The sequence below is a fragment of the Triticum dicoccoides genome, chromosome 5A (genome assembly GCF_002162155.2).
Source record: "Triticum dicoccoides isolate Atlit2015 ecotype Zavitan chromosome 5A, WEW_v2.0, whole genome shotgun sequence".
NCBI lineage: Eukaryota > Viridiplantae > Streptophyta > Magnoliopsida > Poales > Poaceae > Triticum > Triticum dicoccoides.
This window is the reverse complement of record NC_041388.1, coordinates 460,164,691-460,175,774: the sequence shown is the minus strand read 5'-3', so window position 1 is coordinate 460,175,774 and position 11,084 is coordinate 460,164,691.

Genomic DNA, 11,084 nt, shown 5'->3' with positions numbered 1-11,084 from the left:
ACTTTTTTTACTTTTTTTTTCTCTCGTTTTTTTTCTCTATCTTTTTTTCTCTCTCCCTCTTTCCAAAAAAAACTAGATAAGATGTAGATTGGATCAAGCGAAGATGGGAACGATCTCAACTATGATTATGACAATGAACAGTGGGTAGCACGTGGAGGAAATTGATGGATGGGTGGTGGACAGCGGAAGGGATAACGATGCAGCGGCGACGTGACTAATGTGAACAGAACTCGAAACTCTAAACAACCTAGACACTAAGACCAGCAACTCGACACGACAATGCAACCGATAATTCAACTATGCAAGCAATGAAAAGAAAATTGCAAAGGCTCAAACTGGCTTGGACAAAGGATGAATAGATCTAACTCTTTTTTGTGGATTTTTCTTAGACAATAGGTAAGAAAATAAATCTAATCTAGGAAAACTGGAAATTCTCACTGAGCAACCTGAAAACTGATACCACTTGCTAGAGGCGGGGGTGTCCCGATCTTTCGATGAGATGATAACTATCGATTTGGTGGAGACGACTTTGACGATCCGACTACAAACGTGCACGACGTTGCGCCTTAGCAATCGCTAAACCAATCTCCTGAGGTTACTGACGAGGCCGGAAGCACGGTCAGCCTGACCACGAAGGTCTATTCCTGCAAGCAATCGAAGAACAAGCAAGAATATGATAAAGCAATCTGAATATTGCAAATATAGATGAAGTATTGATAATGGTGGGGATCCGGAAGCGGTCTTGGTCTGGTCGTTGGACACAAACGAAGTACACGAAGTTGCAATGGCTAACTTTTAACTAAACAAATCCCAAGGAAAAGTTACTAGATGGATCTACTTATATAGGAGCAAGGGGTGGAGGCCAAGGAGGTGGGAGGACGTCCCAAGGCAGCCTAAAACTAAATCTAGGTCGTACAAGGCCAATGGGCCCAAGTGGAGGTGATGTAACACCTTTGGACTTGTAGTTTGACTCGGATTCTGCTGCAGCATCAGATTGTTTCGTCCACAACTCAACGCTCCGGACGACTTTGAAGGTGATTCCAATTGGGTTGGAAAGTGCACGAAATCTAGTTTCCAACAAAAAAAGAATCACCCAATTCGGAGTCCGTATGAAAAACTTGTGTGCGTTTTGAGTCAGGTGTGTCTGTGAAGTCCGAATCTGAATCCAGAACGTGAGAGACTTGGACTCTATCTTCTCTTGGGCCAAAAGTGACGTGAGAGAACTTTTTGGACAGCAAATAAACATCTCTTTCTTCCTTATCTTCATATGTGGATTGTACAAATGTCCCATACACCTGCAATTAGACAAAACACAAAAGTGTGTGAAGTATTTTTGTTCTGGATAACATAAATAGATTATTGAATAGTTTGCACTAGAAATCACCTGACAAATATGCATATATGCAATATTTTTGGTCATATCCAAGGTAGTCATGTCCTCATCACGTCCGGTGTATCGGGGTGAACTCCAGATCCGAGATTCGGGAAGCGATTTTGGACGGAATTTGGGGATTTTGAGGTCAAAATTGATGAGATTTCGTGGATGAAAGATGGGGATACTTGGGGAGATGCTAGATCCACTCGAAACCAAGCAAATCCATGGATCAAAATCAACAAAACATCATCAAACCAACAAATCACAAAAAATTTTGGGGCTATTTTTGGTGGGGATTTTCGAAATTGAGGAAGAACACAACAAAATTAGGTTAGAAAACAAAGAGGGGAGGCTCCGAAATCATGGTCAACGTGGCTCTGATACCAAGATGATGTAGGGTAGGAACCCTAGGGGCCGATCTTTCACGAAAGGAGCGATTCCCGTCCAAGAACGCGATGAAAACGAGGGAAAACACAAGAGGAAACACGAGAGAATCACTCAACCAACAAGAATAGATCACACATGTGCTAGATCGATGAACACAAAGGTGAGATGCAAGATCCAAAGTCAACAACGGACGATACAAAGGTAGCCGGTCTTCTCTGTGAGGTCTTGATGTTCTTCTCCAAAAGGAGGTCTTGAATCCAAAGGGATCTTCTCCGAAGAGGCCGCGGTCTCTCACGAGAAGTAGATCCGATGTGGATGAGCAAAGCTCTATCTCTAAGTATGAGCTAAACCATCGCTAACCCTCAAATGGTGGAGGTGGAGGAGTATACATAGTCTAGGGCCACGAAGGGGTAAGTGAGGGTGAAGGGACACATGGGCTTGGCCCGATACACTATGCAGAGACAGGCGTCGGACGTCCGACGGGTACCGGACGTCCGGTGGCTCACGAGGGTCCGGTCGTCCGGTACTTGTCGAACGTCCGGCGTTTTGGCTCGGTTGATGTGGCGCCGGATTTCTGGAGACGGTCGGACGTCCGGTCGCTGGTGTGTGTCGAATGTCCGGGACTTGTCGGACGCCCGCTCGTTTGGCTCGGGTGCGGGATTGCCGGTCGTCCGGTGGGTCTTCAGGCGTCGGAGTCCGGTCCCGACCGGTCGTCCGGTGGCTGGAGCTTCTTCCGTAGCTCTTCTTCTTGTTCCTAGCGCTTGGTGTCGTCGCCTTCTTGTCCATGGTCTTCCTCTTGGTTCCTGGTCATGCATAGCACACATGTTTGAGGTAGTAGCCATGTCTCACGTATGGAAAGTGATGGTTCGAAGAGGAGCGAGTTCACCTTGCATTCTCTCGCAAAATGTCCTCTTCCCTTACAACGACGACAAATAATATCACTTGTGTGCCCTGTTGATTCCATGGAAGAAGAAGAACTCTATGCAGGCCCAGCAGGTGTGCTCTGGTGCAGTGGAAATAGAGGATGCACGTGGTGTCCATGATGAAAATCGACCAGCAGAAAAGTTAGTTCGCGCCAATGCCTGTCGATCCTGCACTTCACGTTCGGCTTTACAAGCAAGATGGAATAAACTAGTGATATTAGTATTCTCCTTATACTCTAGAATGGTCTAAATCTCTCTATTTAATCCACCCATAAAACGTGCAAGCATAGCTTCATTCTCCTCAACAATACCACATCTAATCATGCCAGTTTGTAATTCCTGATAATATTCTTCTACAGAATTTTTTCCTTGTCTTAAACGCTGCAATTTTTGAAGTAATTCACGTTGATAATATGGTGGAACCCAATGAGTATGCATAGCAGTTTTCAAAGCAGCCCAAGTAGTTGGAATAGGATATAATCTACAATGTTTAGACCACCAAACATATGCAAAACTAGTGAAAGCACAAATAGCAGCAGGAACACGTCTCTCCTCGGATATTGTAAACATGTAAATCAATGTTCAATTTCTAACTCCCAAGTAAGATGTATATCAGGAACATATCTACCCTCTAATGGTCGAATATTCATTTTCAGTTTAGGGAGATGGTCATGATCTCGTACCTGAGGGTGAACCCTACCATTGCCAGTATTTGCATGTGGACGACCTGGTGGTTGTAGTGCTGGTGGTTGCACGTAGTTCTGATTTTGATCAACCTCATCCTCGTAATCTCCCGCAAAATCATCCTCCTCCGCATCAGTAGCGGGAGCCACAGAAGTATCAACAACAGCACCAACAGTTTGGCCAGGTGCAAGAGGGAGACGGCTCGCTCGGCGGAGGGCTGTTTCGCGACGTGGAGGTAGTCGTCGTCACCGTTGTTGTTGTTGTTGTTGTTGTTGTTGTTGTTGTTGTTGTTGTTGTTGTTGTTGTTGTTGTTGTTGTTGTTGTTGTTGTTGTTGTTGTTGTTGTAGAGGTGCATTAGGTGCAGCCGGTGGTGGTGGTGGAAAACGCGTGAGCAATTCATTAAACATGTTATCGAGCTTTGTTTCGAACGTCTTCTCCATGCCATCTATCTTCTCCATGGCCTCTTCAAATCTGTTTAGCACATCTTGCACCTGTCCACTCATCATTTGTTGAAATTTGTCATGCAACTCCTTATTCGTCATGTTCTCCAAGTCAGTCTCGTCGGCTTGTGATCCTGCCATGGTTAGCAACAATAGAAACACACAAGAATATGATCCAACAGACTACTAACAAGAGGTGGTGGTGGGTGTCACAAATCCGTCAAGCAAATCTCAAATTCTTACCAGTTCTTACCCAGCAGCAGACGATGATCGGCAACCGTCGTAGTCAAAACTCTAAAAGCTTGGATAGAGCGATTACCAGGGAGAGTCAAGCGCACGACATAGAAGTATGTGGAGCTGGGAAGGCTTATAATATGGTAGCAAAAAGGGTCAGCAATAATCAATTCAGAGATGCAAAGTTGAATAAACGCTCAACGACGGTACTGTGCTGGTCCTAGGCTAGACCGTGCTAGAGACGCGGGCCTAGAACACTAACAAAATCACAATACTGCACGTAAACAAGGGAGGAGCACACTCTGAATTTTTTTCTTTTTTTTTCTTTTTTGCACTTTTTCCTCTTTTTTTTTTGCTCTACAACAATTTTTTTCCGAAAAATTCTACAAATGGTCCAAAAAGTGCCTAGCCAAAATTTTCCAATTTTTTTCGAAAAAGTCTACAAATCGATTTTTTTAGTTTGGAACTATTTTTCTTCTGTAGGTAGCACGAAAGTTCGGGAGTCCTACTCTATCACGACTCGGAGTTTCGCGTGATCTGGAAATCGAAAACAGAGTAACAAAATACTGGACTCGGACTAGGACTAGTGGCGGAGATGAATCTGGTGGAACTCGGACTGGTGGCGGCGGTGACTTTAGTGGAACTCGGACTGGTGGCGGATATATGTTGCAGGTGGACTCCGATTGGCGTGATGGCGGTGGATATGTGGTATATGACAACGGCGATGATGATGGTGGTATATGGCAGCGGTGATGACGGTGATGGTATATGGCAGCGGTGATGATGATGGTGGTATATGGCAGCGGTGATGATGATGATGCGGCGGCGGCGTGACTACTTGTGAACATAACTTGAAACTCTAAAGGACTAGACACTAAGACCAACAACTAGACACGACGATGCAACCGCAAACTCAACAATGCAAAACCCTAAAGAGATTATGTAATGGCTCAGATTGGTTCGGATGTGATGAACTAACCCTAATTTTTTTGTGGCTTTTTCGTAGACTGTAGGTATGAAGAACAGACTCGATCTAAACTACGAAAAACTATAAAATCTCACTGAGCAACCTGAAAATCTGATACCACTTGATAGAGGTGAGAGGCCCGATCTTTCGATGAGATGGTGGCTATCATTTTGGTGGAAGTCGACTTTGATAATCCGACTACAAACGTGCGAGGACGTCGCGCCTTAGCAATTGCTAAACCAACTCCGAGAGGTTATTGACCACGCCGGAGCACGATCAACCTGACCACGAGGGTCTATTTCCTGCAAGCAACGAAGAACAAGCAAGAAATTGAAATTGCAATCTGGATATTGCGAATATAAGAGGAAAACTTTATTGATGAAGGTGGGGTTCTGTGACGTCTTGGTCTGGTCGTTGGACACAAACAAAGTACGCGAAGTTGCAACTATGGCGAACTTTTAATCTAAACAAAACCCAAAGTCTAAACGACGCCCTAAGGGCTATATATATGGAGGAAGAGGGGGGAATTTCGTGGCCCTTGGAGGAGGGTCCGAAACCAACCCTAACTCTTGTTTCCCCACATATACGGACTCTAAAACAGCCTATACTTAAGTATTTCGAAAATACATGGGCCTGACCCAATAATAAGGTGACGCAACACCTAGAATAGCCTCTGGACGAAATTTATGAAGTGGCATCTTGTATATTTTGTCCAAGGCTTCATGCAATCCTTATGGTGGCTTCAAAGTCCTGAAATCATCACTTGTAACTCCGTTCTTGTTCCCCTTGCGCATGCCATCATCTTCATGCTTGAACTTGCTCCAAGGTTCATCTTTCTTGTCCAAGCTAGGCCCTTCATTTGTAAGCAAAACAAATGTATCCAATTTAGGCAGCATCATATTCTCATGAACATTAGAATCATTACCAAGAAACGAAAGTACCTGATAATTCAATTGGCGTGCGCGAGCTCTAGTAATTGGTCCAGTATGTATAGCAGCAGGGGTTGTGGGTGTCACAATGGTATTGGTGTCCTCATCACATAGCATTGTTTTTCATTGTGTTGGGGTCGGGGATGATGACGCCCATGTTGTTGATGATTGTTCAACTCGTGGTGTTCTTGGCGCGGAGAGTTGTCAATCTCATGTTGCTCTTGTCGTGGATGATCTCCATTGTCTTCATGATGTTGAGGAACTTGTTGTTTTTGACGTGCTTGTGCAGGATCTTGTCGTGCTCGAAGAGGAGCTGGAGGAACTTGACGATGCACGCGAGATTGAAATCTCCATTCTTGATTTCTTCGTGAAATGCTTCTTCTTATTCTCGTGCTTGTCGGCCTCGGTCGGCTATGGCTCGACTTGAATCTTGGAGGGCTTGTTGCGCCAGAAGTTCTTGAGCTTCATGAAGTTGTTCTTCTTGGTGTTGTGCCTCGGATCTTGAACATTTTGGTGTAGATGCGTTCGCTCTTCCTCTTCATGTTGGCATTGTCGTTGTCGTTCTCGTGCTGGCGCAAAGGCCTCTTGAGTTTGACGTCGTCGGCGCTCTTGAGAGTCGGTGTCGCATAGGGGATTGAGGCTTGCTTGATGATCGTGGTGCGCGGCTCGACGAAGATTGTTCGATCTCGGTGTACTTGAGCCGAAGAGTGTGAAGTCGGAGTGTCGGCTGGAACGGCTCCTTCTTGAAGTCGAAGAAGAGCGGTTGAGCAACAAAGCGCGAATCTCGTCCATCCTTGCCTCATTCTCTTGCTTGTGATCGTCGAGCTTGTGGTCGAAGTAGTCCCTTGTACGTTGCTCGAAAAGTCGCAAGTCGGCGGCAAGGTTGTCGATGCGTTCACTCATAGCTTGTTGCTCTTGATGCAAAGCACGTTGTGCATCTAAGAGGTGACTCTTGGTGACGAAGGAGTTCATGTCGTCATCTTGCTCCATGAAGAGTGGGTTGGTATAAGTACTTGGCCAATCCATCATTCCAAGACAAATGTGAGTGGTAGAAAGAGAAGAACGAATACCAAATGTACCTTGCCCGAAGTTGAAAGTGGATCCAGGATCACTCCAATGTAGGACAAGGAAATAGCACAATTGGTACTAGCTCTTGTCGGTTTCTCACACCTACACAAGTAAAAGCTTTTGGTGGAGCTTGGTTAGGATGGTGGCACAAAATTTGATGCAATTGTAAGTGAGCTTCGATAATGTTGGAAAAGATTCGAAAGATGCAATGTAACAAGTAGACCAAGCATATAAGGTACACGGAAACACACACGCAAAAAGATAAGTGTGGTTGTGCAACCAAGGGTGAGCCAAAATGTGGAATCCACGAAAATGCTCTTGTTGCACAACACTAGAGAGACGCTAGCACGATTGCACAATAGGCGGATACGAACTTGTGCACAACCTACTAAGAAAAAATGCAACGACTTCTATCCCAAGTATGCTCTATGCAAGGTGTTGCTATGATATGATCCAAGATGATCGAGTATGACAATCTTAATGTTGTATGATGCTATGGTTCTTGCTTAAAAGCTCTTTGCTTATCTTTCCTCTTTGCTTAAAAGCTTGTTTGGCTCTTTGATGTTGGAGCTCTTTTCTCATGCAATGCTTGACGAACCGATATAGCAAGTGAGTATGCGATGACAACTTTGTGACACAAGAGATGACACCAATATATGCAACAATGATGTATGTATGCTATGAGAAGTATGATCACTAATGTGCACAAGTCTCGTTGCCGGCAATACTCAATGGCTAGTCTCAATGGGTAAGCAACACAAAGGAGTAAGGCTATGATGTCTATCAATGTAATGGCAAGAGTGATATGTCCAATACCAAGACGAGGTTACCGGCCTTGCTTCCAGTATGGTGTCAAAATGGTGGCACGAATACCAAGGTCTAGTCGAGGTGGTCGTTGTTGATGAGGATGTAGGACATCGTTGATGATGTAGGACGCGTCCGTGGCGAAGATGAGCGGCGGTGATATCGATGTCGAACCGTACCTAGATAGCCAAAACACAAAAGGATACGGTACCACAACTCAAATGCACAAACCTCGAAGAAGCAAAAGTGTCGGAGAGTGAAACGGTCCAAAATGGTTGGGCTATGCGGAAGTGGTGGAGGTATGCGGAAGTATATGCGGTATATGGTGGGCACCGGAACAAAATTTGGTGAAAAATGGACGGAAAACAGGGCGGTGGATGGAGATGTTGCTGCGAGGGGTGATAGAGGCAAAGGTGTCCCGTCTTTCGATGAGATGATGGATATCGCTTTGGTGGCAGTCGACTTTGACGATCCGACTACGAACGTGCAAGGACGTCGCGCCTTAGCAATCGCTAAACCAACTCCAAGAGGTTATTGACCACGCCGGAGCACGATCAACCTGACCACGAGGGTCTGTTTCCTGCGAGCAAACGAAGAACAAGCAAGAAACTGAGATTGCAATCTGGATATTGCGAATATAAGATGAAAGCTTTATTGATCAAGGTGGGGTTCTGTGACGCCTTTGTCTGGTCGTTGAACACAAACGAAGTACGCGAAGTTGCAGCTATGGCGAACTTTTAATCTAAACAAAACCCAAAGTCTAAACGATGCCCTAAGGGCTGTATATATGGAGGAAGAGGGGGGAATTTCGTGGCCCTTGGTGGAGGGGTCCGAAATCAACCCTATCTCTTGTTTCCCCACACATACGAACTCTAAAAATAGCCTATACTTATGTATTTCGAAATTACATGGGCCTGTGATGAGGACATCAATACAATTGTTACACCCACAGCCCCTGCTGCTATACATACTGGACCAATTACTAGAGCTCGTGCACGCCAACTAAATTACCAGGTACTTTCGTTTCTTGGTAATGATTCTAATGTTCATGAGAATATGATGCTGCCTAAATTGGATACATTTGTTTTGCTTACAAATGAAGGGCCTAGCTTGGAGAAGGATGAACATTGGAGCAAGAACAAGCATGGAGATGATGGCATGCGCAAGGGGAACAAGAACGGAGTTACAAGTGATGATTTCAGGACATTGAAGCCACCATAATGGGTGCATGAAGCCTTGGACGAAATATACAAGATGCCACTTCATAAATTTCGTCCCGAGGCTATTTTAGGTGCTGCGTCACCTTATTATTGGGCCAGGCCCATGTAATTTCGAAATACATAAGTATAGGCTATTTTTAGAGTCCGTATGTGTGGGGAAACAAGAGATAGGGTTGATTTCGGACTCCTCCACCAAGGGCCACGAAATTCCCCCCTCTTTCTCCATATATACAGCCCTTAGGGCATCGTTTAGACTTTGGGTTTTGTTTAGATTAAAAGTTCGCCATAGCTGCAACTTCGCGTACTTCGTTTGTGTTCAACGACCAGACAAAGGCGTCACAGAACCCCACCTTGATCAATAAAGCTTTCATCTTATATTCGCAATATCCAGATTGCAATCTTAGTTTCTTGCTTGTTCTTCGTTTGCTCGCAGGAAACAGACCCTCGTGGTCAGGTTGATCGTGCTCCGGCGTGGTCAATAACCTCTCGGAGTTGGTTTAGCGATTGCTAAGGCGCGACGTCCTCGCACGTTCGTAGTCGGATCGTCAAAGTCGACTTCCACCAAAGCGAAATCCACCATCTCATTGAAAGACGGGACACCTTTGCCTCTATCATAGCATATTTGTTGTCGTGGATAGGTTCTCAAAAATGGCACACTTTATACCATGTCATAAAAACGATGATGCTGTTAATGTTGCTGATTTGTTCTTTCGTGAAATTATTCGCTTGCATGGTGTGCCAAATACTATTGTTTCAGATCGTGATACTAAATTTCTTAGCCACTTTTGGAGATGTTTATGGGCTAAGTTGGGGACTAAACTGCTTTTTAGTACTACTTGTCACCCCCAAACTGATGGCCAAACTAAAGTAGTCAATAGAACATTGTCTACTATCCTTAGGGCTGTTTTCAAGAGTAATAAGAAAATGTGGGAGGAATGCTTGCCTCATATTGAATTTGCTTATAATCGTTCATTGCATTCTACTACTAAGATGTGCCCTTTTGAAGTTGTGTATGGTTTCCTACCTCGTGCACCCATTGATTTGTTGCCTCTTCCATCTTCGGAGAAGGTTAATTTTGATGCTAAACAACGTGCTGAATTGATTTAAAAAATGCATGAGTTAACTAAGGAAAACATTGAGCGTATGAATGCCAAATATAAACTTGCTGGAGATAAGGGTAGAAAACATGTTGTGTTTGCACCTGGAGATCTTGTTTGGTTACATTTGCGTAAGGATAGATTTCCTGATTTGCGCAAATCAAAGCTCATGCCACGGGCTGATGGTCCCTTTAAGGTGTTAGAGAAAATAAATGATAATGCATATAAACTTGAGCTGCCTGCAGATTTTGGGGTTAGTCCCACTTTTAACATTGCAGATTTGAAGCCTTATTTGGGTGAGGAAGATGAACTTCCGTCGAGGACGACTTCATTTCAAGAAGGGGAGGATGATGAGGACATCAATACAATTGTTACACCCACAGCCCCTGCTGCTATACATACTGGACCAATTACTAGAGCTCGTGCACGCCAACTAAATTGCCAGGTACTTTCGTTTCTTGGTAATGATTCTAATGTTCATGAGAATATGATGCTGCCTAAATTGGATACATTTGTTTTGCTTACAAATGAAGGGCCTAGCTTGGAGAAGGATGAACATTGGAGCAAGAACAAGCATGGAGATGATGGCATGCGCAAGGGGAACAAGAACGGAGTTACAAGTGATGATTTCAGGACTTTGAAGCCACCATAATGGGTGCATGAAGCCTTGGACGAAATATACAAGATGCCACTTCATAAATTTCGTCCCGAGGCTATTTTAGGTGCTGCGTCACCTTATTATTGGGCCAAGCTGATAGAGGCAAAGGTGTCCCGTCTTTCGATGAGATGATGGATATCGCTTTGGTGGAAGTCGACTTTCACGATCCGACTACGAACGTGCGAGGACGTCGCGCCTTAGCAATCGCTAAACCAACTCCGAGAGGTTATTGACCACGCCGGAGCACGATCAACCTGACCAGGAGGGTCTGTTTCCTGCGAGCAAACGAAGAACAAGC